The sequence below is a fragment of the Rhinoderma darwinii genome, chromosome 4, assembly GCF_050947455.1.
Source record: "Rhinoderma darwinii isolate aRhiDar2 chromosome 4, aRhiDar2.hap1, whole genome shotgun sequence".
Lineage (NCBI taxonomy): Eukaryota > Metazoa > Chordata > Amphibia > Anura > Rhinodermatidae > Rhinoderma > Rhinoderma darwinii.
Genome location: NC_134690.1, coordinates 295,970,697 through 295,995,797, shown reverse-complemented (window position 1 = coordinate 295,995,797; position 25,101 = coordinate 295,970,697). Strand labels below are relative to the sequence as shown.

The window sequence follows — 25,101 nt, the reverse complement described above, 5'->3', positions numbered from 1 at the left end:
TGTGGCCGTAGCGTGCTACTGGAATGAATCACTGGCCTCAGAAGCAAAGGACCACCTAGAGGATTTTGGGGCCTTATTTTTATTAGAATATATTTTAGGCACCATGTCAGGTTTGAAGGGCTCTTGCGGTGCCAAAACAGTGAAAATCCCCCAAAAGTGACCCCATTTGGGAAATTACACACCTCAAGGAAATTATTTAGGGGTATAGTGAGCATTTTGACCGCACAGGTTTTTTACAGAAATTATTGGAAGAAGGCCGTGGAAATTAAAATCTACATTTTTTCAAAGAAAATGTAGGTTTCCACAAGGACTAAAGGAGAAAAAGCACTGCAAAATTTGTAAAGCAATTTCTCCCGAGTAAAACAATACCCCACATGTGGTAATAATTGTCTGTTTGGACACACGGCAGGGCCTAGAAGGGATGGAGCGCCATTTGGCTTTTGGAGCTCAAATTTAGCAGGAATAGTTTGCAGAAGCCAGGTCACATTTACAAAGCCCCTGAGGGGACAAAACAGTGGAAACCTCCCACAAGTGACCCCATTTTGGAAACTACACCCATTGAGGAAATTATCTAATGGTATAGTGAGCATTTTGACCCCACAGTTCTTTTTTTGCAGAAATTATTGGAAGTAGGCCCTGAAAATAAAAATGTAGGTTTAGCAAATATTTTCTCATTTCCACAAGGACTGAAGGAGAAAAAGCACCACAAAATTTGTAAGGCAATTTATCCCGAGTAAACAAATACCCCACATGTGGTAATAACCGGCTGTTTGGACACACGGCAGGGCTTAGAAGGGAAAGAGCGCTATTTGGCTTTTGGAGATCACATTTAGCAGGAATGGTTTGCGGAGGCCATGTCACAATTACAAAGCCCCTGAGGGGACAAAACAGTGGAAACCCTTCCACAAGTGACCCCATTTTGGAGACTACACCCATTGAGGAAATTATCTAGGGGTATAGTGAGCGATTTGACCCCACAGTTTTTTTGCAGAAATTATTGGAAGTAGGACCTGAAATAAAAATCTACATTTTTTCAAAGAAAATGTAGGTTTAGCTAATTCTTTCTAATTTCCAGAAGGACTGAAGGAGAAAATGGTTTGCGGAGGCCAGGTCACATTTGCAAAGCCCCTGAGGGGACAAAACAATGAAAACCCCCAAAAAGGGACTCCATTTAGGAAACTACACCTCTTGAGGAATTCATCTAAGGGTGTAGTAAGCATTTTGACCCCACAGATGTTTCATAGAATTTATTAGAATTGGGCAGTGAAAATAAAAACAGTCCTTTTTCTTCAATAAGACGTAGCTTTAGCGCAAATTTTTTCATTTTCTCAACAAATAAAGAAAAAAAAGATCCCAACATTTGTAAAGCAATTTCTCCCGAGTACGGCAATACCCCATATGTGGTCATAAACTGCTGTTTGGGCAAACGGCAGGGCTCAGAAGGGAAGGAGCGCCATTTGGAGTGCAAATGTTGCTGGATTGGTTTCTGGGCGCCTGTGGCCCAAAACAGTGGAAACCCCCCGGAAGTGACTCAATTTTGGAAACTACACCCCTCAATGCATTTACCTAGGGGTGTAGTAAGCATTTTAACCCTGCAGGTGTTTTGTAGAATTTAGTGTGCACTCGATGTTGCAGAGTGAAAATGGGATTTTTTCCATAGATATGCCAATATGTGGTGCCCAGCTTGTGCCACCATAACAAGACAGCTCTCTAATTATTATGCAGTGTTTCCCGGTTTTAGAAACACCCTACATGGGGCCCTAATCTTTTGCCTGGACATTCGACCAGGCTCAGGAGTGAAAGCGTACCATTTAAAATTAAGGCCTAATTTGTCGATTTACAAAGTATTGGTTCACAACTGCAGAGGCTCAGATGTGGAATAATAAAAAGAAACCCCTGAGAAGTGACCCCATTTGGAAACTACACCCCTCAAGGCATTTATTAAGGGGTGTAGTGAGCATTTTCACCCCACTGGTCTTTTCCATAAATGATTGCACTGCGGATGGTGCAAATTAAAAATTTATATTTTTCCCTAGATATGCCATTTCAGTGAAAAATATGTCATGCCCAGCTTATGCCACTGGAGACACACACCCCAAAAATTGTTAAAAGGGTTCTCCCGGGTATGAAGATGCCATATATGTGGAAGTAAACTGCTGTTTGGGCACATTGTAGGGTTCAGAGCGGAGGGAGCGCCATTTGGCTTTTTGAGAGCGGATTTTGCTTGGTAGTAGATTTGTTTGATTATTGCTGGTGTTTCCATTTTTAATTTGGGGGTACATGTAAGCTGGGCAGAGTACATCAGGGGCATAGTCAGGTGGCATAATAATGTGGTAAAAAAACAATAAAATGATCCATAGATGTGTGTTATGCTGTGAAGCAATCCTTTCTGCACAGGCCGGTGTCGCACTGATATATGGCGTCCTTTCTTATCCCCCTTTTGGTCCACACTCCACACCTTTGCAGTTTGGGGAATTTTGCTGGGAAAGTGTTGTCCTGGTATAATACGGGCACCCTCGCTTCCTGCAGATATGTTTGGGCCCTGCCCTTCCTGGTTCCCTAATTTTAGGTCCTTGGTAAATCGCCTCTTGAAACAGAAGAAATGTTCCCCTCGGGCCGGCACAACTGCATATTTTTTCTTTCCTGACTTATTGGTGCCTTAACTAATTTGATTTTTTCATAGATGTAGTGGTATGAGGGCTGTTTTTTTGCTGGACGAGCTGTAGTTATTATTGGTACCATTTTGAGGTACATGCGACTTTTTGATCACCTTTTATCCTATTTTTTGTGAGGCCAGGTAAACAAAAAAATACAATTCTGGCATAGTTTTTTTTTTCCTTTTTTTTTTTATACAGCGTTCACCAAGCATTATAAATTACATGTTAACTTTATTCTGCGGGTCCGTACGATTCTGGCGATGCCTAATTTCTAGCACTTTTTTATGTTTTACAACTTTTTGCACAATAAAATTACTTTTGTAAAAAGTATGTATTTTTTCTGTCGCCAAGTTGTGAAAACCATAACTTTTTTACTTTTTTGTCGACGGAGCTGTATGAGGGCTTGTTTTTTGCGAGACGAGCTATAGTTTTTATAGGTACCATTTTTGGATACGTGCGACTTTTTGATCACTTTTTATTCCAATATATGTAGGTCAAAGTGACCAAAAAACAGAAACTCTGGTAAAGTTTTTTACGTTTTTTTTTACATTGTTCACCGTGTGCAATATATAATATTTTGATACCTGAGGTCGTTACAGTCCCGGTGATACCAAATACGTATGGTTTATTATTATTTTTCAATACTAAAGGACTTGATAAGTGAAAAAGGGCGATTGTGTTTTATTTTATTACTTGAAACTTTTATTGTTTTCCAACTTTTATTTTTTTCACTTTTTTTACACTTTTTTATACTTTTTTTTTACACTTTTTCTCAAGTCCCACTAGGGGACTTGACGGTCCAACTGTCAGCTTTAGTTTTTTTCTAATACATTGCACTACCTACGTAGTGCAATGTATTAGATCTGTCAGTTATTCACTGACAGCAAGCCGATTAGGCTTCGCCTCCCGGCGAGGCCTAATCGGCTTCCGTAAGGGCAGAGCATGAGGCCATTGTGTCTCCTGTTGCCATAGCAGCAGTCGCAAGTCCTGATTGCCTGTCTGGGCTGGCGATCTGCTAGCAACCGCTAAGATGCAGCAATCGCTTTCGATTGCTGCATCAAAGGGGTTAATGGCAGGGATCGGAGCTAGCTCCGGTTCCTGCCATTTCATGTGGATGTCAGCTGTAATATACAGCTGACCTCCACCGCTGATGACGCCGGATCAGCTCCTGAGTCGGCGCCATCTTGCCGGCGGCTACGGAAGCCGATCAGGCTCCGCCGCCGGGCGGATCTTGACCGGCTTCCGTGCTAGGCAGACTGGGAGGCCAGTATTATGCCTCCGGTTGCTATTGCAGCCACCGGAACCCCGGCAATTTCATTGCTGTGGTTCCGATGAGCTGCTAACAGCTTAAATGTAGCGATCACGTTTGAACGCTGCATTGAAGGGGTTAATGGCGGGGATCAAAGCTAATTTTGGACCCCGCCATTACAGTCGGATGTCAGCTGTCCTGATACAGCTGAGATCCGGCGATGATGGCACCGACTCAGCTTCTGAGCCGGTGCCAAACATTTGGCGTAAGTATATGACATTTTGCGGGAAGCACTGGCTTTCCATGTCGTATACTTAAGACAAATGTCAGGAAGGGGTTAAACTTTCTATGCATTTAAACGTCTTTTCTCCTATCCATATGGGACTGTTAATCAGTGGATACAACAACTGGGGTAATACTATCATTTTAATTACGGCTATTCGATCTGCCATAGAAAGGGGTAACCTATTCCATAACTTAATTTTTGGGTGAGAATTTTGTAGCGGTTGTCTATCCACGTAGGGTAGTCTCTTCAATCAACCCATCGGGTTGACCACCAGATCATGGGTGCAGGGGATTTAAGACGTGAGTAATGGCTGTTTTTTCCATTTCATAACATTCCATGCAACTAGTTTAATTTCTCGGACATTCCTTTTAAGGAAACATTTATCGGGGCACAATGCACCATTTCTGGGCGCTGTATCCAATGTTTATCTGGACAGTCGACTGGTTATTTTTCTGGACTTTGTATGCACTATTTACCTGGATGCTGGGTAATAATTATGTGAGTTAGGCCTCATTTACACGAGCGTGTGCATTTTGCGCACGCAAAAAAACGCAGCGTTTTGCATGCGCAAAAGGCACTTGACAGCTCCGTGTGTCATCAGTGTATGATGCGCGGCCGTGTGATTTTCGCGCAGCCGCCATCATAGAGATGAGGCTAGTCGACGTCAGTCACTGTCCAGGGTGCTGAAAGAGTTAACTGATCGGCAGTAACTCTTTCAGCACCCTCGACAGTGAATTCCGATCACAATATACAGCAACCTGTGAATAAAAAAAAGACGTTCATACTTACCAAGAACTTCCTGCTTCCTCCAGTCCGGTCTCCCGGCCGTTGCCTTGGTGACGCATCCCTCTCTTGACATCCGGCCCCACCTCCCTGGATGACGCGGCAGTCCATGTGACCGCTGCAGCCTGTTATTGGCTGCAGCCTGTGCTTGGCCTGTGATTGGCTGCAGCTGTCACTTGGACTGAATTGTCATCCCGGGAGATCAGACTGGAGGAAGAAGCCAGGGGTTATCAGTAAGTCAGAACTTTTTTTTTTTTTTTACAGGTTCATGTATATTGTGATCGTAAGTCACTGTCCAGGGTGCTGAACCAGTTTAACTCTTTCAGCATCCTGGACAGTGACTGTCTCCTGACGTCGCGTACCGGAAATTTTTTTGCCGGGTTCGGTCAAAACGAGTTCGGCCGAACCCGGTGAAGTTCGGTTCGCTCATCTCTAAATTCTGATACTCCGTTTGGATGTTTGTAAACAGAAAAGCACGTGGTGCTTTTCTGTTTACATTTAGAGTTTGACAGCTCTTGCGCGAATCACGCAGTTTTCACGCACCCATTGACTTCAATGGGTGCGTGATGCGCGAAAACCGCAGAAATTTAGAACATGTCGTGAGTTTTTTTCAGCGCACTCACGCTGAGCAAAACTCACGGACTGTCTGCATGCCCCCATAGACTTGTATAGGTCCGTGCGACCCGCGTGAAAAGCACGCGCGTCGCACGGACGTATATCACGTTCGTGTAAAGGAGGCCTTAGAAACAGGAGGACCTGCAATCTCATCAACATTGTCCTTTTCTCATAAAATGTTCTTCTTGGGACATCCGATGGATTACTCTGAAAATATGGCGTAGGTGCCAATCAAGGTCCAAAGGTTGACATACTCAATGGCCTCCAGGATCTGAATTTTACCTTTTCTTTCACTAACCGATTTCTCTAGGAGTCATATATAAAGGTTGGGTCTATGGAGCCCAGATAAGCTACATTAGCAACTTTGAAAGAGCAGCCTCAGAGACATTCAGCTCCAGGATGGTCTGTGCCAGATAAGTAGTGGTTCAGAACGCATTAGACAATGTAGGTGCACGAATAGGGTCCCAACCCAATCGTAGTCAAAATAAGTATTTGGCACACAAAGCTGAAGTTTAAAGAAGAAATCTTGATTTTTTTCAAGTGGTTGTAGATGCCAAAGGCTTAGTGCGACGCTTCGGTCATTACATGACCTTCATCAGGCACTGTGCCGTTCTGGTTGCTGGTACATCCAGTAGTTGGCGCTTCGTTCCGAATGGCGGCTGACCGCTGTAGTAGGCGCACTTGAGATTTCTTAAAACTTTAGCTTTGAGTGCCGAATACTTATTTTGGTCTGTGTCAGATGTTAGGGATGAAGTCTACAACTCGCCAGACCACCTATCTTTCCTTCGCTCCTGAAATATAGAACAGTCCACGAGGCAGCACATCATGTCTGGTCAATTCCCCTACTACTCTGTACACTAATATCTTCAAAAGAGAAGAAGAGGAAGGTGCAGATGTGACATTCAGGTTAGGTTTTTGCAGTATTGAAGTTGTATTGTGCTTCCATTTGGAGCACTGTGCAAAGGCAAAACTCCTTTATTGGCATGATGTGTAGATGGTTGGTACTCTATTTGGGTGCGCAGGCTTACTTTGTGGTGTGCTCACTTGGCTAGGTCGGCATTAATGAGTGAAATGTATACAGTACCTTAGGAAAATACAGTGTGAGAAAAAGATGTTAACAGGAGCGCTCCCTAGAGTAATATCTTGAAAAAAAAATTAAATTAGTCTTCTCACCTTGTGAACCTCTTGGTTGATAAGAACATCGACTGGATGCAGTTGTCTCTCTTTTTGTAGCTTCTTGTTCTTCTGACACGGAGTACAGTATGTCTCAGGCTGGGGGATTTCTTTGCTGGACTTTGTTGTATGGTGGTGTACGTACGTCCTGATTATGACCTCTGTTTTTGTAGCAGGAAGATGTCTTTCTTGTTTGGATGTTACTCCATGGGTTACCCAGCCTACTCATTCTTCAATGAATCAGTGACTATGTCCACAATTGATTACACATGTATAATATAGATTTTATGAAAGTTCTTTGGAATTAAAACAAATTATTTTTATGTCTATCCATTTTTATTAGAAATACAATAATTACATTGAGGTATGTTTTTATTGACATGTGTTGCTATCAGCCAGACAGGAAAAAAATATGGATGGCCTTGGGAATCTGTAGAGGCAGCTGTTCTACAGGAAAGGGACTGCAGAGACCCTACCAAATAGGACGAGGGGAGGAAATCCATTGCCGGGCATCTGAAGAGACTTGCCATTAAACACCCAAAACCATTGTACTTCACCGCAGCCCTGCGAATCATGGACAAGGCTTCATTTTCAAAGACTTCTGGACAGTTGTCTTTTAATTGGATAGATCTTAAAAACCCCTTCTGGACAGTGGGGGATGGGAAGGAGGAGGTGTGGACGGATGACGTTCCGGCATTCTTAGATGGACATTAGTGGTTCATATCTGCTGCCTCTTTAGCTTTCAGACCTTGATCTGGCACATCCCTTTCCATGGCTGACGTTCTCGACACCAGGGCTTCCTCCTGCTGATGTTGTACGGTACATTCCCTTCAGTTCTGAAACAAGAATAAATAAAATGTCTTAGTGAAGAGTTGCTCTCTTGAAGATATTCCCCGTGACCCACACCAAGACCCTTTGTCTGCCAGGTAGGTAGATAGTGCGTTCTATGTTCAACTAAGATAAATAAATTCACAAGTAAATCTGCTCAACTTTAAGATGCGGTTAACACAATGGTTTCAAAACGGGGACAGATAGGGCGCCAAGCGATGGTAGAATTTTATTTAAATACGCGTTTCTGGCACGACTGGTCCCTTTATCTGATCTTAACCTGACGAAGGGACCAGTCAAGTTTAGTCCCGGACCAGTCCGGTGCAGAAATACAGTAAAAATAAAATGGGGTTTTACTTTACCATCCACGTGTGAAGTATTTGTGTCACCCACCGCTTACCAATGTTTAAAGGGGAACTCCAAGAAAAATTTGTCATGCAATCAGAGGCGCAGTGCCCACCCAAACTACATCGCAGGATTTTATAAAAAAAATTGGCTGTTATCTATTGGATTACTCCAATATGTAAAGGCCAATATCACTAACAGCTCCTGGCTCAGCCAGCAGAGGTGGGGTCCGGAGCCGAATGGGACCCAGAGCTGCTGAAGGAGCGAAAAGTACATAAAGGGGATTTGTCCGGGGTCTGAATACATTTTAGGGTTTGGTATTAAAGGGGTTTTCCAGGCATTATAAAAATTGTAATTCAAACTGAAAATTGCACCATTTAGCAAATACCCACCTTCTAATTCTCTGCGGCTCCAGTGCCGGCGGTTCACAATCCCCTGCCGGCCTGTTTACATAGGCTGGACCAGTGATGTCCCGTATCGGCACATGATCGCACTAGTCAATCACTGGCCACAGTGGTCAAGTGCCATACTTACTTAGATCACTTCTGCAGGCGATACCCTCCCTCTATACTGTCCTTACTGCAAGGTTTTTATAGTGAGGACAGAATACAGGGAATATCTGGTACACAAAGTGTATTCTCACTAACCCTGCCCCATGACAAGCCATGCCCAATGAACCACGTTCTGTCAAAGGTACGCCCTGTCAAGTCCTGTCTCAATCCATCTGAAACCAAAGTGTCCCTAGAAAGAAATTCCAAATATTGTCAACTATGCTATATTAGGGTATAGTATGAAGAATCAGTGCAGTAGGGTCTATATACTACTATATACACAAAGCTGCCATGTGCCGAACATTGCAAAACACCCTTTTCATAAAAGAGCGTTAATTCCAGTCCTGCAGTCACCCTGATGACCTTATACTGTGCCAGTACTTGAGGTAGGTGTGCCCCTTTAAATTATTACTTGCAGCCAGAATTGGCACTGGGATTATCAGCTCATTGACGAATTCTTGAGGTCACATTTGTGTCTTGATGTCACCAGTCTGAACCAATCCTACGCCACTTGCTCTTTATATAATTTTCAGGGAAAAAAAATACCCCTAGCAATAAATACTGCATGTAAATAATATTCTCATTACAGTACAACAACAAATAAATGGAAAAAGCGCCATATCCCTATTAGGTCCCGCGGACATCATAGAGGTGGTCCTTGACTTCCAGTCCTGCAGTCACCATGAAGACTTTGTGCTGTCAGTGCAGGCAGAATAAACCTGACATGGTGACAATTTAATGTTTTATATGTACTACTACTCCCTGTACTGACTGATAGTAGAGAGAATGGACTAAGGTGAAGGATTCCAGACTCTTATCAATTCTTTGAATAGGGAATATGCCCTGAATACTAACCCCAAATTTATATTACATTTATAGTAGGGCAGATTTACTATTCAAATTGAGCCAGAATTATGGCGTACATGTTGTGCGCCATATTTATTAATTGTTTTAGACACATTTTGCGGGGAGCTTGACAAGGGGCGTGGCCTAGAATAAAGGGGCGTGTCTTAAACTAAGCCAACCAAGAGGTGGTATAAGGAAGAGAAAAGTGTCTAACATGTCTAGTAAAATCTATCATACATCGTGCACCACTGTGATAAATTTGGCGCAGTTTCTGACTTCCTTGTATCAGTTTACACGGTGTAAAACTCAGATAGTTTTAGGCCCCATGCACACTAACTTATTTTTGCAGCCGCAATTCACCCACAAATCTGCAGGTGAATTGCGGCCCCATTCATTTCAATGGGCCCATGCACACGACCGTGGTTTCCACGGTCCGTGCATTTCCCAGGAACTGGGACCGCAAAAACAACGGACATGTCTTATTACGGTCGTGTTTTGCGATACAGGCTCATAGAAAATAATGCACGCGGTCATATGCACGGCCCGCGATTTGCGGGGCGGCCGCGGGTGACACTCCGCGGACGTACAAGCCGCAAGTCACGGTCAATGCACCTCACTACGGTCGTGTGCATGAGGCCTTAGTAAATCTGCCCCATGGTTAATACCAGTGACAGCCTGCTCTTTCCCGGTGGGGTATAGTCCTCCGTACATCTTCATCCACGTCTCATCTTGTATGTGCCGGTTACTTTTCTCCTTATACCTGAGAAGTAACAAAAATAACATCAGAAACTAAAAAAACACAATTCCAAGTATTTCTCCCCATTTCTAAAAATAACATTTCCTGCAGGTGAATAATGAAAAATATAAAGATATAAATATATTCAGGCCTATGTGTCTGTCCAGGGGTCAGTGAGGGTCCTGCCTGTTATATGCGGGGAGGTCTTGCTGCACAATAACGGAGGGGAAAAATGTCTGTACATCAATATATATTTGTCTCTAGGAGCCCCTACAAAGTCTCAGTGAGGGCCCTGTCTGTTATACGTGGGGAGCTTGTATACAGCGTTAGTAACAGGCATGTCAGTCCAGTATAGATATTTTGGGTGCGGGTTCTTCGACCCCACTGTCCATAGTTTAATTAAACACCTTAAGAAAATGGATCATCACCAAGAAGTTTTATTTCCCATCTTACTATTTCTCTGGGACTCACACCTATGTGGAAAACGGAGGTCTCTCCCTGACCCTATCCTGCTTTGTTCCCAGATCCCTGTCCCATCTAATGGTTGATGATTCCAGGTGGAGAATGACTTTGGAAAGGCCTCGCACGTCCCTCTCTCTATTCTGTTCTATGGAAGTTTCGGAAACAGCTGAGCACTGTTGAACTATTTGCGTAACTCCCATAGTACAGAACAGAGAGATCTGCGTGCATGCGCATAAGTGGATATCACATAAACGTCTGAGATGGAGAAAACCCTCTAAAGAGATTATTTAATTAAAGGGGTTGTACATAATTAGAAAAATAGAGCTGCTGTCTTCCAAAAACAGTGCCACACCTGTCCACAGGTGATGTGCGGTGTGTGGACAGTTTAGCCCTATACATTTCAATACAGAAAAGCTGCAATACCACTTATAGGCTCTGGACAGAGGTGGCGCAGAGCTTCCATTTGGGTCATAGAGAGGGTCTTCAGCGTGATACCCCCTCTATGATATCTAAATACCCTTATAGGGCATTTCAGGTGTAACCAGAAGTTAAGGTGTTCCAAAAAAATATTCCATACATGAGATTTCCTTAATGGAGATATTGTAACAATAATTACTGAAAATATGTAATTGACTTTTTCCTCCATTGTAGGAATAGAACCCTAGAAGCGACGTTTTGGACTACGGAACAGTCGATCCTCCGGATGAAATGCTGTGTGGTTGGAGCGCAGTCCCAGGAGCGCTGGTGTTGATGTGCTGATCCATGTTCTTCTTATCTGGAGCTTGTATACAGAACACGCGATCCTTCTGGTCCGACCTACTAAAATATTGTAGTGGCCGGAAGGAGGTGAAGGGAAAGTGAGCCCTAATCTACCCACCGCCCTGTCCCTGCCTACTTGCAGCGACGAGGTACAACTGGGCGGCGGTCCCTACGCTGTCTAAGTGCACAGGAAAACAAACAGGGAACATGCAAGGGAAGGGGCAGTAGCCACGGAACGCCACGAGGAAACGGAGCGGCGAACGGACAGACAGGACCAGGACGAAGTGAGTACACCCAAGCGGGCAAGGAGACAGAAGCAAGCCAGGGGCAAAGCAAAGCAGGTCAAGCAGAACTGCAGCAAGGCAGAAGCACGGCAGAAGCAGGCTGGAGCAAGCAGCAGTGGGGCCAGGAATCCAAAAGAATTACAAGCACTGAGGGAGAGAACAGGGCAGGTAATAAAGGACAGGGGGCGGAGCTAACTCCGACAGACCAGGCCGCGATAGGCTCTCCCACTCCTGAGCCTGCCACCCTGGTTGGTGGGAGATGGTGTCAGTCGAACAGGTCTGGCCTCAGGTGTGGATTGATTAATCCCAGGAGTATACCTAGATGAAGTACCTGGCAGATCCCTAACAGTACTCCCCCTTTTATGAGGGGCCACCGGACCCTTACTAAGGGGACCCGGTTTAGTGGGGAAGAGAAGGTGGAACCTCCTGATCAATACCCCAGCGTGAACATCACGGGCAGGTACCCAAGTCCTCTCCTCCGGCCCGTATCCTCTCCAATGGACCAGGTACTGGAGGGAGCCCTGGACCATCCTACTGTCCATAATCTTGGCCACCTCGAATTCCACCCCCTCAGGGGTGAGAACGGGAACAGGAGGTATCCTCGAGGGGGACCAGGACGGGGAGCAGCGTTTAAGGAGGGAGGCATGGAAGACGTCATGTATGCGAAATGATGGGGGGAGCTCCAGACGGAAGGATACAGGGTTGAGGACTTCAATGATCTTATAAGGTCCAATAAATCGGGGAGCAAACTTCCTGGACGGGACTTTAAGGCGCAAGTTCCTGGACGACAACCAGACCAAATCCCCGACGACAAACCGGGGGTTAGCAGAACGTCTACTATCCGCCTGAATCTTTTGTGCGCTCTGGGACGCCTCTAGGTTCTTCTGAACCTGGGCCCAGACGGTGCACAGTTCCCGATGAACATCCTCTACCTCAGGATTATTGGAACAACCAGGGGAGACGGAGGAGAATCTTGGGTTAAACCCGAAATTACAGAAAAACGGGGAGACCCCTGACGAGTTACTGACCCGGTTATTCAAGGAAAATTCAGCAAGGGGAAGGAATGAGACCCAATCGAATTGACAGTCAGAGATGAAACACCTTAAATATTGTTCCAGGGATTAGTTGGTCCTTTCCGTTTGGCCATTAGTTTCGGGATGGAAGGCGGAGGAGAAGGACAGATCAATCTCCAACTTTTTACAAAAAGCTCTCCAAAATAAGGAAACAAATTGTACCCCTCTGTCAGAAACGATATTGACTGGGGCCCCATGGAGACGCAGGATGTGTTTCACAAACAAAGAAGCTAACGTCTTGGCGTTAGGTAGCTTCTTAAGGGGCACAAAGTGGCACATCTTGCTGAAGCGGTCGACTACCACCCACACCACCGACTTGCCCTGAGATGGAGGCAAATCGGTGATAAAATCCATGGAGATATGGGTCCAAGGTCTCTGGGGAATGGGCAAGGAACGTAGTAGGCCCGCAGGTCGGGACCTAGGGGTTTTGGACCTAGCGCAAACCTCACAAGCGGCGACGTAAGCCCTAACGTCTTTAGGCAACCCAGGCCACCAATAGTTTCTGGTAATGAGGTGTTTGGTGCCCAAGATGCCAGGATGACCAGATAGAGCGGAGTCATGGTTTTCCCTGAGTACCCTCAGCCGGTATTGCAGGGGAACAAACAGTTTGTCCCCAGGGACGTTCCCGGGAGCTGCACCCTGATCAGCCGCGATATCAGAAGCTAAATCAGAATCCGTGGCAGAGACGATTATACCAGGGGGTAAAATACAAGCAGGATCCTTCTCAGAAGGAGGATTGGCCATGAAACTACGTGACAGAGCATCAGCCTTAATATTCTTGGACCCAGCCCTATAGGTAACCAAGAAATTAAATCTGGTAAAGAATAGTGCCCACCGAGCTTGTCTAGGATTAAGCCTCCGGGCCGATTCTAGGAAAACCAGATTCTTGTGATCCGTAAGGACCGTTACCTGGTGTCTGGCCCCCTCCAGGAAGTGCCGCCACTCCTCAAAAGCCCATTTAATGGCTAGAAGTTCGCGGTTGCCAATATCATAGTTACTCTCCGTGGGCGAAAACTTCCTAGAGAAGTAAGCACAGGGGCGGAGATGGGTGAGGGAGCTGGTACCCTGGGACAAGACGGCCCCCACTCCCACCTCGGAAGCGTCAACCTCCACAATAAATGGCTCCTCTTGGTTGGGCTGAATCAGCACGGGGGCCGAGATAAAGCACTTCTTGAGGGTCTCAAAGGCCTGGACGGCCTCAGGGGGCCAATGGAGGACATCAGCACCCTTGCGGGTAAGGTCCGTAAGAGGCTTAGCGACGACCGAGAAGTTGGCAATAAATCTCCTGTAATAGTTGGCGAACCCTAAAAAACACTGTAACGCCTTAAGGGAGGCAGGTTGGACCCATTCCGCCACAGCCTGAACCTTGGCAGGGTCCATGCGGAATTCATGAGGAGTGAGGATTTGCCCTAAAAATGGTATCTCCTGTACCCCAAAGACACATTTTTCAGTCTTAGCAAACAGATTATTCTCCCGAAGGACCTGGAGCACCTTCCTGACATGCTCCACGTGGGAGGACCAGTCCTTGGAAAACACCAGTATGTCATCAAGGTATACAACAAGAAAATTACCCAGGTACTCTCTCAGGATTTCATTAATAAAATTCTGGAAGACAGCAGGGGCATTACACAACCCAAAGGGCATGACCAGGTATTCGAAATGACCCTCGGGTGTGTTGAACGCAGTTTTCCACTCATCCCCCTCTTTGATGCGGATAAGGTTATATGCCCCCCGTAGATCGAACTTAGAAAACCATTGGGCTCCCTGAACCTGATTAAAAAGATCCGGAATCAAAGGAAGTGGGTACTGGTTCCTTACGGTGACCTTATTCAGGTTACGATAATCAATGCACGGCCTAAGACCACCATCCTTCTTCCCCACGAAGAAGAAGCCAGCACCTACAGGAGAAGTCGAGGGGCGAATGAAACCCTTGGCCAGGCATTCTTGGATATATTCCCTCATAGCTTTACGTTCAGGACATGAAAGATTAAATATCCTCCCCTTAGGAAGCTTGGCACCAGGCACCAAATCGATAGCGCAATCGTAATCTCTATGGGGGGGCAACACCTCGGAGGCCTCCTTAGAAAACACATCGGCGAAGTCCTGAACAAACTCAGGAAGCGTGTTTACCTCCTCCCGGGGAGAAATAGAGTTAACAGAAAGACATGACATAAGACATTCATTACCCCATTTGGTGAGATCCCCAGTATTCCAATCAAACGTGGGATTATGCAACTGCAACCAGGGAAGGCCTAAAACCAGATCAGACGATAATCCCTGCATCACCAGTACAGAGCACTGCTCCAAATGCATGGAGCCAACAAGGAGTTCAAAAACAGGAGTATGCTGAGTAAAATAACCATTAGCAAGGGGAGTTGAGTCGATTCCTACTACAGGGATAGGATAAGGTAAATCAATACAAGGCATCTTTAGAGACATAGCAAATTCCGCAGACATGATATTAGCAGATGACCCTGAATCCACGAAAGCACTGCCCGTGGCAGCCCGGCCAGCAAACGAGACCTGAAAGGGAAGCAAAATTTTATTGCGTTTCACATTAACGGGAAATACCTGTGCGCCCAAGTGACCTCCCCGATGATCACTTAGGCGCGGAAGTTTTCCGGCTTCTTATTCTTGCGCCTGGGACAGGTGTTCAGTAGATGCTTGTCGTCCCCACAGTAGAAGCAGAGACCATTCATTCTGCGAAACTCCCTACGTTGTCGAGGGGACATGGAGGCCCCGAGTTGCATAGGTACCTCCGAGTCCTCCGTGGAGGGGCGAGGAGACGGGACCTCGGGGGGGATCGCAGAAAAGTCAGAGGGGAGCACACTGAAGAGTTCTAGCTGACGTTCCCTGAGACGTCGGTCAAGTCGTACTGCTAGGGCCATAACCTGGTCAAGGGAGTCAGACGAGGGGTAGCTAACCAGCAGATCCTTCAGGGCGTCAGATAATCCTAACCTAAACTGGCACCTTAGGGCCGGATCGTTCCACTGAGAAGCTACGCACCACTTCCTAAAATCAGAACAGTATTCCTCAACCGGTCTCCTACCCTGACGTAAGGTCACCAGCTGACTCTCGGCTAAGGCAGTCCTGTCAGTCTCGTCGTAAATGAGTCCGAGGGCAGAGAAAAAACGATCAACAGAGGAAAGTTCAGGGGCGTCAGGAGCCAAGGAGAAGGCCCACTCTTGGGGCCCTTCCTGGAGTCGGGATATGATGATACCCACCCGCTGGTTCTCGGAACCTGAGGAGTGGGGCTTTAGGCGGAAATACAGTCTGCAACTCTCCCGGAAGGAGAGAAACGTCTTACGGTCCCCTGAGAACCGGTCAGGTAACTTGAGGTCGGGTTCTAGAGGTGAGGTGAGGGGTACTACTAAAGCAGCGTCACCCTGATTGACCCTTTGGGCCAGGGCCTGGACCTGTAGGGAGAGGCCCTGCATCTGCTGGGCCAGGGTCTCAAGGGGGTCCATGATGGCGTCAGCGTAGGAGAAATGGTAGACTAGGTAAGGGCTTGTAATTATGTAGTGGCCGGAAGGAGGTGAAGGGAAAGTGAGCCCTAATCTACCCACCGCCCTGTCCCTGCCTACTTGCAACGACTCGCCCTAGGCGACGAGGTACAACTGGGCGGCGGTCCCTACGCTGTCTAAGTGCACAGGAAAACAAACAGGGAACATGCAAGGGAAGGGGCAGTAGCCACGGAACGCCACGAGGAAACGGAGCGGCGAACGGACAGACAGGACCAGGACGAAGTGAGTACACCCAAGCGGGCAAGGAGACAGAAGCAAGCCAGGGGCAAAGCAAAGCAGGTCAAGCAGAACTGCAGCAAGGCAGAAGCACGGCAGAAGCAGGCTGGAGCAAGCAGCAGTGGGGCCAGGAATCCAAAAGAATTACAAGCACTGAGGGAGAGAACAGGGCAGGTAATAAAGGACAGGGGGCGGAGCTAACTCCGACAGACCAGGCCGCGATAGGCTCTCCCACTCCTGAGCCTGCCACCCTGGTTGGTGGGAGATGGTGTCAGTCGAACAGGTCTGGCCTCAGGTGTGGATTGATTAATCCCAGGAGTATACCTAGATGAAGTACCTGGCAGATCCCTAACACATATATAAGCACAGCCTAAACACACACATAATGATATATAATGACATAACATTAACATAACATTACTATGTATCAGCCCTGATAAGTCAGTGTCATCATATTTCTGGGGTCCCTGCACACAGGCTATACGTTACCTCCTGTGATGATGTCACTTCCCTGTATGACATGGCTGCTCTTCCTCTTCCCGTTTCCCTTTCTGGTGTATTTCCTCTTCCTGTGTAATAAGATGTGTGCTGTTGCCTCCTGCTGTGTATAACACGAGATGCAACATGTCTTATAAAACATGTAAATAATAATCGCAGAAAGCGAAAAAGATTTTGTTCATTTCCATTCACATCAATGGTTATTTTTTTGCAGCCGTTTTTCTGAGCCATACTTGTCTGTTTTTAGAATCAACTACAGGGAGAATTGAGATGTGGTTTGAGAATTTCTTTCCTATGTAAACCCCACCCATAAGGACAGCTAAGAAGCCTCAGTTATCAGCGAGCGACCCCATAATTAGACTAAGCAGAGTGCCCCCATACAGTGCCAGCAGAGTTTTGTCCCTTAAACAGTGCCAGTATACTGCCCCCTTATAAACAACACTACCAGCAGAGACCCCTCAATAAACCATATTGCCAGCAAAGTGCCTCCAATAATTAGTGCCAGTAGACTGCCCCCAATAACTACTACAAGCAGAGTTCCCCCTCACAAATAGTCCCAGCAGAGTGCCTTCCTTTGTGCAGCTACATCATTTAAGATCTTCCCTAGTTTGGAAGTCTACAGGACAATCTGGGAGAGAAGACAAGTGTGATGTAACCTGGTTGCAGTGTGTAAATGTAGCCTGAAACATCACGTGTAGCTAAGTCTATGTTCACATGTTACATATTTATTGCAGATTTCCATGGTCAAATTGACACATGAAGTATGAATGTGAATAGGGTTATAGAAAACTCCATAAACTTGAAGCAGTAACAATCTGCAGTAGATTGTAATGCAAAGGATGCACAGCCAAATATGCTGCAAAATCCACATGTAATATATGGAGAAATATTAGGCCTAGTTCACACAGAGTTTTTTTGGAGCGTTTTTTGACGCGGAAACCGCATCGAAAACTAATCTTATTGATTTCAATGGGATGCAGAGGCGTTTTTCCCACGAGAAAAAAACACTCACAGGAAAAAGCAGCGTCAAGCCCTTTCTTCAAACGTTTCCGTCTCTGACCTCCCATTGGCATCCAGCCCGACCTCCCTGGATGATGCGGCAATTCATGTGACCGCTTCAGCCTGTGATTGGCTGCAGCCGTCACTTGGACTGAAACTTAATCCCGGGAGGCCGGACTGGAGGAAAAAGCAGGGAGTTCTCGGTAAGTATGAACTTCTATTTTTTTTACAGGTTGATGTATATTGTGATCGGAATTCACTGTCCAGGGTTCTGAAACAGTTACTGCCGATCGTTTAACTCTTTCAGCACCCTGGACAGTGACTATTTAATGACGTCGCCTAGCAACGCTCCTGTAATTACGGGTGCACACACGTAGTCACCCGTAATTACGGGAGCCCTATTGACTTCCTCAGTCTAGCTGTAGACTTAGAAATACATAGGTCCAGCCAGAATGAAGAACTATCATGTTAGTAAAACCAATACGCTCCGCAGCACACATAACATCTGCGGACTTCATTGCTGAATTTTGACTCTCCATTGAAGTCAATGGAGAAATTCCGCAATGAGTCCGCAACAAGTCCGCTACACGTCCGCAACAGTCAGTGTATGCTGCGGACACCAAATAAAGCACCGCAGCCTATGCTCCGCAGTGGAATTGTCCGCAATGTGTAAACGAACCCAACTAAAAAGCTGTGAAAAGCAATGGAGAAACATGTACGCTGCGGATTTCTGCTGCGGAGTATCCGCAGCGGAATTCCAGAGCAATTCCGCCACGTCTGGTCATGACCTAAGGCTCTGTTCACATCTGCATTGGGGTCCCGTTCTGACGTTCCGTCAGAGGTTTCCGTCAGAACAGGGCCCAGAGCAGACACAAACTGACACCGACGGAAACAAGAGGTTTCCGTTTCCATCACCATTGATTTCAGTAGTCGACTACGCTATTGCTTTCGGCAAAACGACGGGTCCGGTGCACAAAAGAGACAAACGGAAACCACGGGCACCGGCTCCGTCACCATTGAAATCAATGGTGATGGAAACGGAAACCCCTGGTTTTCGTCAGTGCCTGCTCAGCGTCCCGTTCTGACGGAAACCTCCGACGGAACGTCAGAACGGGACCCCAACGCAGATGTGAACAGAGCCTAATATGGATGAGAAAGGGGAGGTGGGACTACTCATTGTTTATTATGCCCCGATACTGAACTGGTATTACTAGTATTATACCCTGTTCTATGAACTTTACCCGCTGGAGTACCCCAAAGATGCTTGTACCACTGATCGAGGTGCCATGTGTTTTATAGTAAAATTAAATTGGTATTTGATTATTTTTTTTACAGTTAATATTTATTAAAAATTTGGTTTTAACGTTTTTTGCCTGGCAGTGATAGTTTGATATTTGTCCAAAACCTATTTAGTTCCATTTTTCATGGATATTATGAGGTGGGACTACTAACCTAACCAGTATGTACCTGACGGGAGCTGCATGCGTCCATCTCATCAAGTCTCCGATCTCCTGGCAGCTCCACTTTGTACAGATCCTACAATGAAAATCTATGCAAAAAGTTTACACCAAAAAAACTGAAAATTCTACTGCGGAACCAGGATTGTTGTTGTGTGGCAGGGCTGCACCTAGCCCTTCTGCTGCCTGAGGTAAACAGTGAAATAGCGCCCCCACCTGCATAACCATAGAGTGGCCATGTGGGGTAGAGAAAAAGATAGCAAAGAAAATATAGAAAACCTTTATGTTTACATGTAGTAGAAATCTATTTAATACAAGTGAATAATATTTATAAAAATCTTAATCACATAGTGCGTTAATTCTGCAGTGTATTACTGACATACCTACCTACCTGCACTCACTATATTACACTCATCCATTATATACCTACCTGTACTCACTATATTACACTCATCCATTATATACCTACCTGCACTCATTATATTACACTCATACATTATATACCTACCTGCACTCACTATATTACACTCATCCATTATATACCTACCTGCACTCACTATATTACACTCATCCATTATATACCTACCTGCACTCACTATATTACACTCAACCATTATATACCTACCTGCCCTCATTATATTACACTCAACCATTATATACCTACCTGCACTCATTATATTACACTCATCCATTATATACCTACCTGCACTCACTATATTACAGTCATCCATTAAATACCTACCTGCACTCACTATATTACACTCTTACATTATATACCTACCTGCACTCATTATATTACACTCCTCCATTATATACCTACCTGCACTCATTATATTACACTCATCCATTATATACCTACCTGCACTCATTATATTACACCCATACATTATATACCTACCTGCACTCATTATATTACACTCATACATTATATACCTACCTGCACTATTAAATTATATTACACTCATCCATTATATACCTACCTGCACTCATTATATTACACTCATCCATTATATACCTACCTGCACTCATTATATTACACTCATCCATTATATACCTACCTGCACTCACTATATTACACTCAACCATTATATATCTACCTGCACTCACTATATTACACTCATCCATTATATACCTACCTGCACTCATTATATTATACTCATACATTATATACCTACCTGCACTCATTATATTATACTCATACATTATATACCTACCTGCACTCACTATATTACACTCATCCATTATATACCTACCTGCACTCACTATATTACACTCATCCATTATACACCTACCTGCACTCATTATATTACACTCATCCATTATATACTTACCTGCACTCATTATATTACACTCATAGATCATATACCTACCTGCACTCACTATATTACACTCATCCATTATATACCTACCTGCACTCATATTACACTCATCCATTATATACCTACCTGCACTCATTATATTACACTCATATATTATATACCTACCTGCACACATTATATTACACTCATATATTATATACCTACCTGCACTCACTATATTACACTCATCCATTATATACCTCCCTGCACTCATTATATTACACTCATATATTATATACCTACCTGCACGCATTATATTACACTCATACATTATATACCTACCTGCAATCATTATATTACACTCATACATTATATACCTACCTGCACTGATTATATTACACTCATCAATTATATACCTACCTGCACTCACTATATTACACTCATCCATTATATACATACCTGCACTCACTATATTACACTCATCCATTATATACATACCTGCACTCACTATATTACACTCATCCATTATATACTTATATGCGGCCTGGGCCAGCGCGCAATTGGGATCCGGCTGCCGTGAGCAGGAGACATCAGTGGACGTTGGCGGCATCGTGTTGGAGGAGGCTGTCAAGTAAGGTACAGGATCCAGCGATGGAGACCACTGGCAGGAGAGGGACCTGCCACCAGCGTTACAATAACTTTACCCCAGTCCTCTGCAGTCCAAATCAATATACTTCTACCGGGATCCGTTATATTTCAATGTGGTGATGTATCTAGACGACATCAAGATTTTCTCACCCGCTTTGACTACACATTGGAAACGTGTTCGACAGGTCTTTCAACGGTTGCTGGAGAATAAGCTCTGTGCAAAGTTGGAGAAGTCGGTCTTACAGAAATCCTCCCTTCCCTTTCTAGATTATATAGTCTCTGACCAGGAATTGAAGATGGACACCAACAAAGTATCTGCTGTGCTGAACTGGCTTTGTTCTCAGGGTCTCCGTGCAATTCAACGCTTTCTGGGATTTGCACATTTCTACCGGCAGTTTATTCCCCACTACTCTTCATTACTGGCGCCTATTTCAGCTCTTACAAAGAAAGGAGTGAATGCCAAAAATGAGTCCCAAGAGACCAAATTGGCTTTTCTTCAACTCAAACAGTCTGTCTCTGCCGCCCCTGTGTTGCAGCATCTAGACGTCTCCAAGAAATTCTTCTTTGAGGTGGATGCCTCTACTATCGGTGCAGGTACAAACCTGACGCAAAAAGGTCTTACCGGCAAGACTGTTACCTGCGGCTTCTTCTCCAAGTTATTTTCTCCTGCCGAGAAGAATTACTCTTAGAGATCAGGAGCTTCTGGCCATTGAATTGGCATTGGAAGAATGTAAACATCTGCTAGAAGGGGTCATGCATCCTGTAATTATTTTCAGACCACGAATATTTGGTCTATCTACAGACCGCTCAGCGGTTGAATCCGTGCCAGGCCAAGTGGGCCTTCTTCTTTGCCTGATTTGAATTTCTGTTACATTTCCGTCCTGCCGAAAGGAATACTAAGGCTGACGCTCTGTCTCGGTGATTTGAAATTCATTTGGTTTTTATTTTTCCAAAGTACAATACAAAAGTATACAACATCCCAATGATACAGTCTCACAGTGTTGTATACAGAACACAGAAAAAGCTTGCACCTTTAGATATCAGAAACGTGCCTCAGGCGTTGACATACTGACATATTAACAGACAAACAAATATAAAAACAGACATACAAAGAGTGGTGGTGATAAATACAAGCAATTATATATATGAGTTGTCAAAAAAGAACAGGATGATGCAGGATACGAAGACCATGTATAAGTTAGCACAGATCCATTCACAGAGTGACAGAGTTCTTTTCGGAGCAGAAGTTGAACATGGGGTAACTCCGACCAAGGGTCCCATTGAGATAAACACTTCTGCCTATAACCTTTAGATGTAGCAAAGTGCAATTCGTAATAGAACTGAAGATAAACCCTGTTTAGCACCTCCGAGAGATTCAGAGCCTCAGCTGTTTTCCATCTCTTGGCTATATGGAATCTGGAAGCGATAAGAATATGGCTTATTGGCCACCTATATTCTAAAGGGATCTCATCCATCTGAATATCAGTTAAAGCCAATGCAGGGGAAGGTAAAAGTTCTGCTCCCATTAATTCTGATATGTAGCGGAAGATACGCTTCCAGAATGGGTAGACTGATTTACATGTCCACCATAGATGAAATAATGTGCCCCTTGCTCCACATTCCCTCCAACACAAAGGAGAAGCCCCGGCTTGCATATGTTGTAACAGGTGTGAGGTACCAACGAAACTGAATTTTCCTAACGGCTTCTATATGATTGACACATTTGGATATCCTATGTGAGTGATGTAAAGCAGCCCTCCAGTCCTCCTCCGAGCGACTCCCGACCAATATCCGTCTCCCACTGAGACATGTATTTCAATTTGAGAAATGAGCTGTGGGTGTTTAAGGACAAGTAAGCTGAGGCCAAACCTTTCAGCGATGTAATATCCAAATCTGTCTCGGTGATTTGATGACTCTGATCAAGTGAAACATATTATATCGATCCTTCTCGCATCATTCTGGTGGCTCCGGTCCTACTGAAGGATATCCATCCTCGTAAAACCTTTGTTCCCTCAGCCAGAAGAAGGACAGTGCTTTCCTGGGGACATAACCCTAAACTGGCCGGTCACGCAGGAGTGCGTAAAACCAGAGAGCTCATTTCTCATCAATTTTGGTAGCCAGCCATGGTCCAGGATGTTCAGGACTATGTCGCTTCCTGTTCCTTCTGCTCCCGGAACAAGACCTCCAAGTCCAGACCACCTGGTCTTCTACCTCTTACAGTCCCTGATTCTCTGTGGCAACATATTGCGATGGACATTGTGAGGGATCTACTCCTTTCACGCAAATGCAATACCATCTGGGTGATGGTAGATCACTTATTCAAAATGGCACATTTTGATCTTTTGTCTGGTTTGCCTTCTACTCCTCATCTTGCCGGTCTCTTTATACAGCATATATTTCGCCTGCATGTTCTTTCCCATCATATTGTTTCAGGCCACGGTGTACAGTTCACCTAAAGATTTTGGAGAGCTCTGTGTGGCCTGCTGGAAGTCAAGTTAGATCTTTCTTCTGAATACCATCCACAGTTCAATGGCCAAGTGGGGAGGGTCAACCAGATCCTAGAGAACTTTCTACACCATTTCAGGCAATGTGTCCGCTAGTATCAATTGTATCAGTTATTACAAAATGTTTCTTCACATTTAAGTGTTTTATCTGCTCCTGGGGCGCAAATCGCCACCTCCTCAATTTGCTGCCTTCAGTCCTGGATTGCATCCACCAACTCCTCCACCTTACAAAGGCGACTCCAAGCCATGTAGAGGATTAAATCAATGCACAATCCGTTTTGAGCTAGTAGCGCAGCAATTTGCTTCCGACCATGCTAAGGTAGCAAACATCTTGTCTCTACTGTCTGGTGAGGCGCAGGCCTGGGCATCACCTCTATGGAAAAGGAAAAACCCATCATCTTTGTTATCCAAGAATTTTTAACGACTTTTAAAAAAGTCATCATTTGCTTCTTCGTCGCTACTCCAGTAGGACAATATGCCATCCAGTTTTGCACATTATCCACAGAGTTACAGTGGAACATTGATTCTCTTGTCGCTATGTTTTGGAAAGGTCTGGCAGACCGCATCAAGGATGAACAGGCCCTGTATTAACTACCGAGGTCTTAATGAAATCACGATTAAAAAAAAAACACGTTCATTTCCAAGCTCTTTGACTGACTGCAAGGTGCTAAGATTTTCACCAAGCTAGACTTACGTGGTACTTACAATTTGATTCACATCTGTGAAGGGAATGAGGGGAAAATCATGTTTAACACTAGAGATGGAAACCATGAATATCTAATTGTGCCTTTTGGTCTCAGAAATCCCCCGGCTGTCTTTCAAGAACTTGTTAACGACATTTTGCAAGATCTATTATACGGCTGTGTTTTGTTATATTTGGATGCCATTTTTGTTTTCTCCCCAGACCACTATACTCATCGCAAGCAATAAAGTCTTGTTCTGCACCGACTTAGAGAGAATCATCTATATGCCAAGCTTAAAAAATTGCTTTTTGAGTGATCCAGACTGTCTTTTGTAGGATATATCTCTGATCAAGGAATTCAAATAGATCCAGCAGTACTTAAATTGCCTAGTCCCCATGGACTCAAAGCCATACAACGACTTCCTGAAGATACTTATTATGATCGACAATTAATTCCTAAATTTTCTTATCTGGTGGCACCCATCTCTGCTATCACCAAAAAGGGTTTCATTGCCAAAATTCGGGTTTCTGCTTTCCTCAGCCTTAAACAGGCCTTCTCCTCTGCCTTAGTTCTCCATGGACTGGAATACAGTAAAACCTCCATCTTGGAGAAGCAGGTCTCATCTGT

The 25,101-nt window shown here is 44.9% G+C and overlaps 1 long non-coding RNA gene across 1 annotated transcript; it reads right to left on the bottom strand.

Moving 5' to 3' along the window:
- Positions 1–11,199: 11,199 nt before the first annotated feature.
- Positions 11,200–19,626, bottom strand: LOC142761159 (uncharacterized). Its single transcript, XR_012883529.1, has 3 exons — positions 19,352–19,626; positions 16,877–16,988; positions 11,200–11,350 (listed from the first exon to the last, which is right to left on the bottom strand). It is a non-coding gene; the product is annotated as an uncharacterized LOC142761159 (long non-coding RNA).
- Between the last annotated feature and the right edge of the window lie 5,475 nt (positions 19,627–25,101).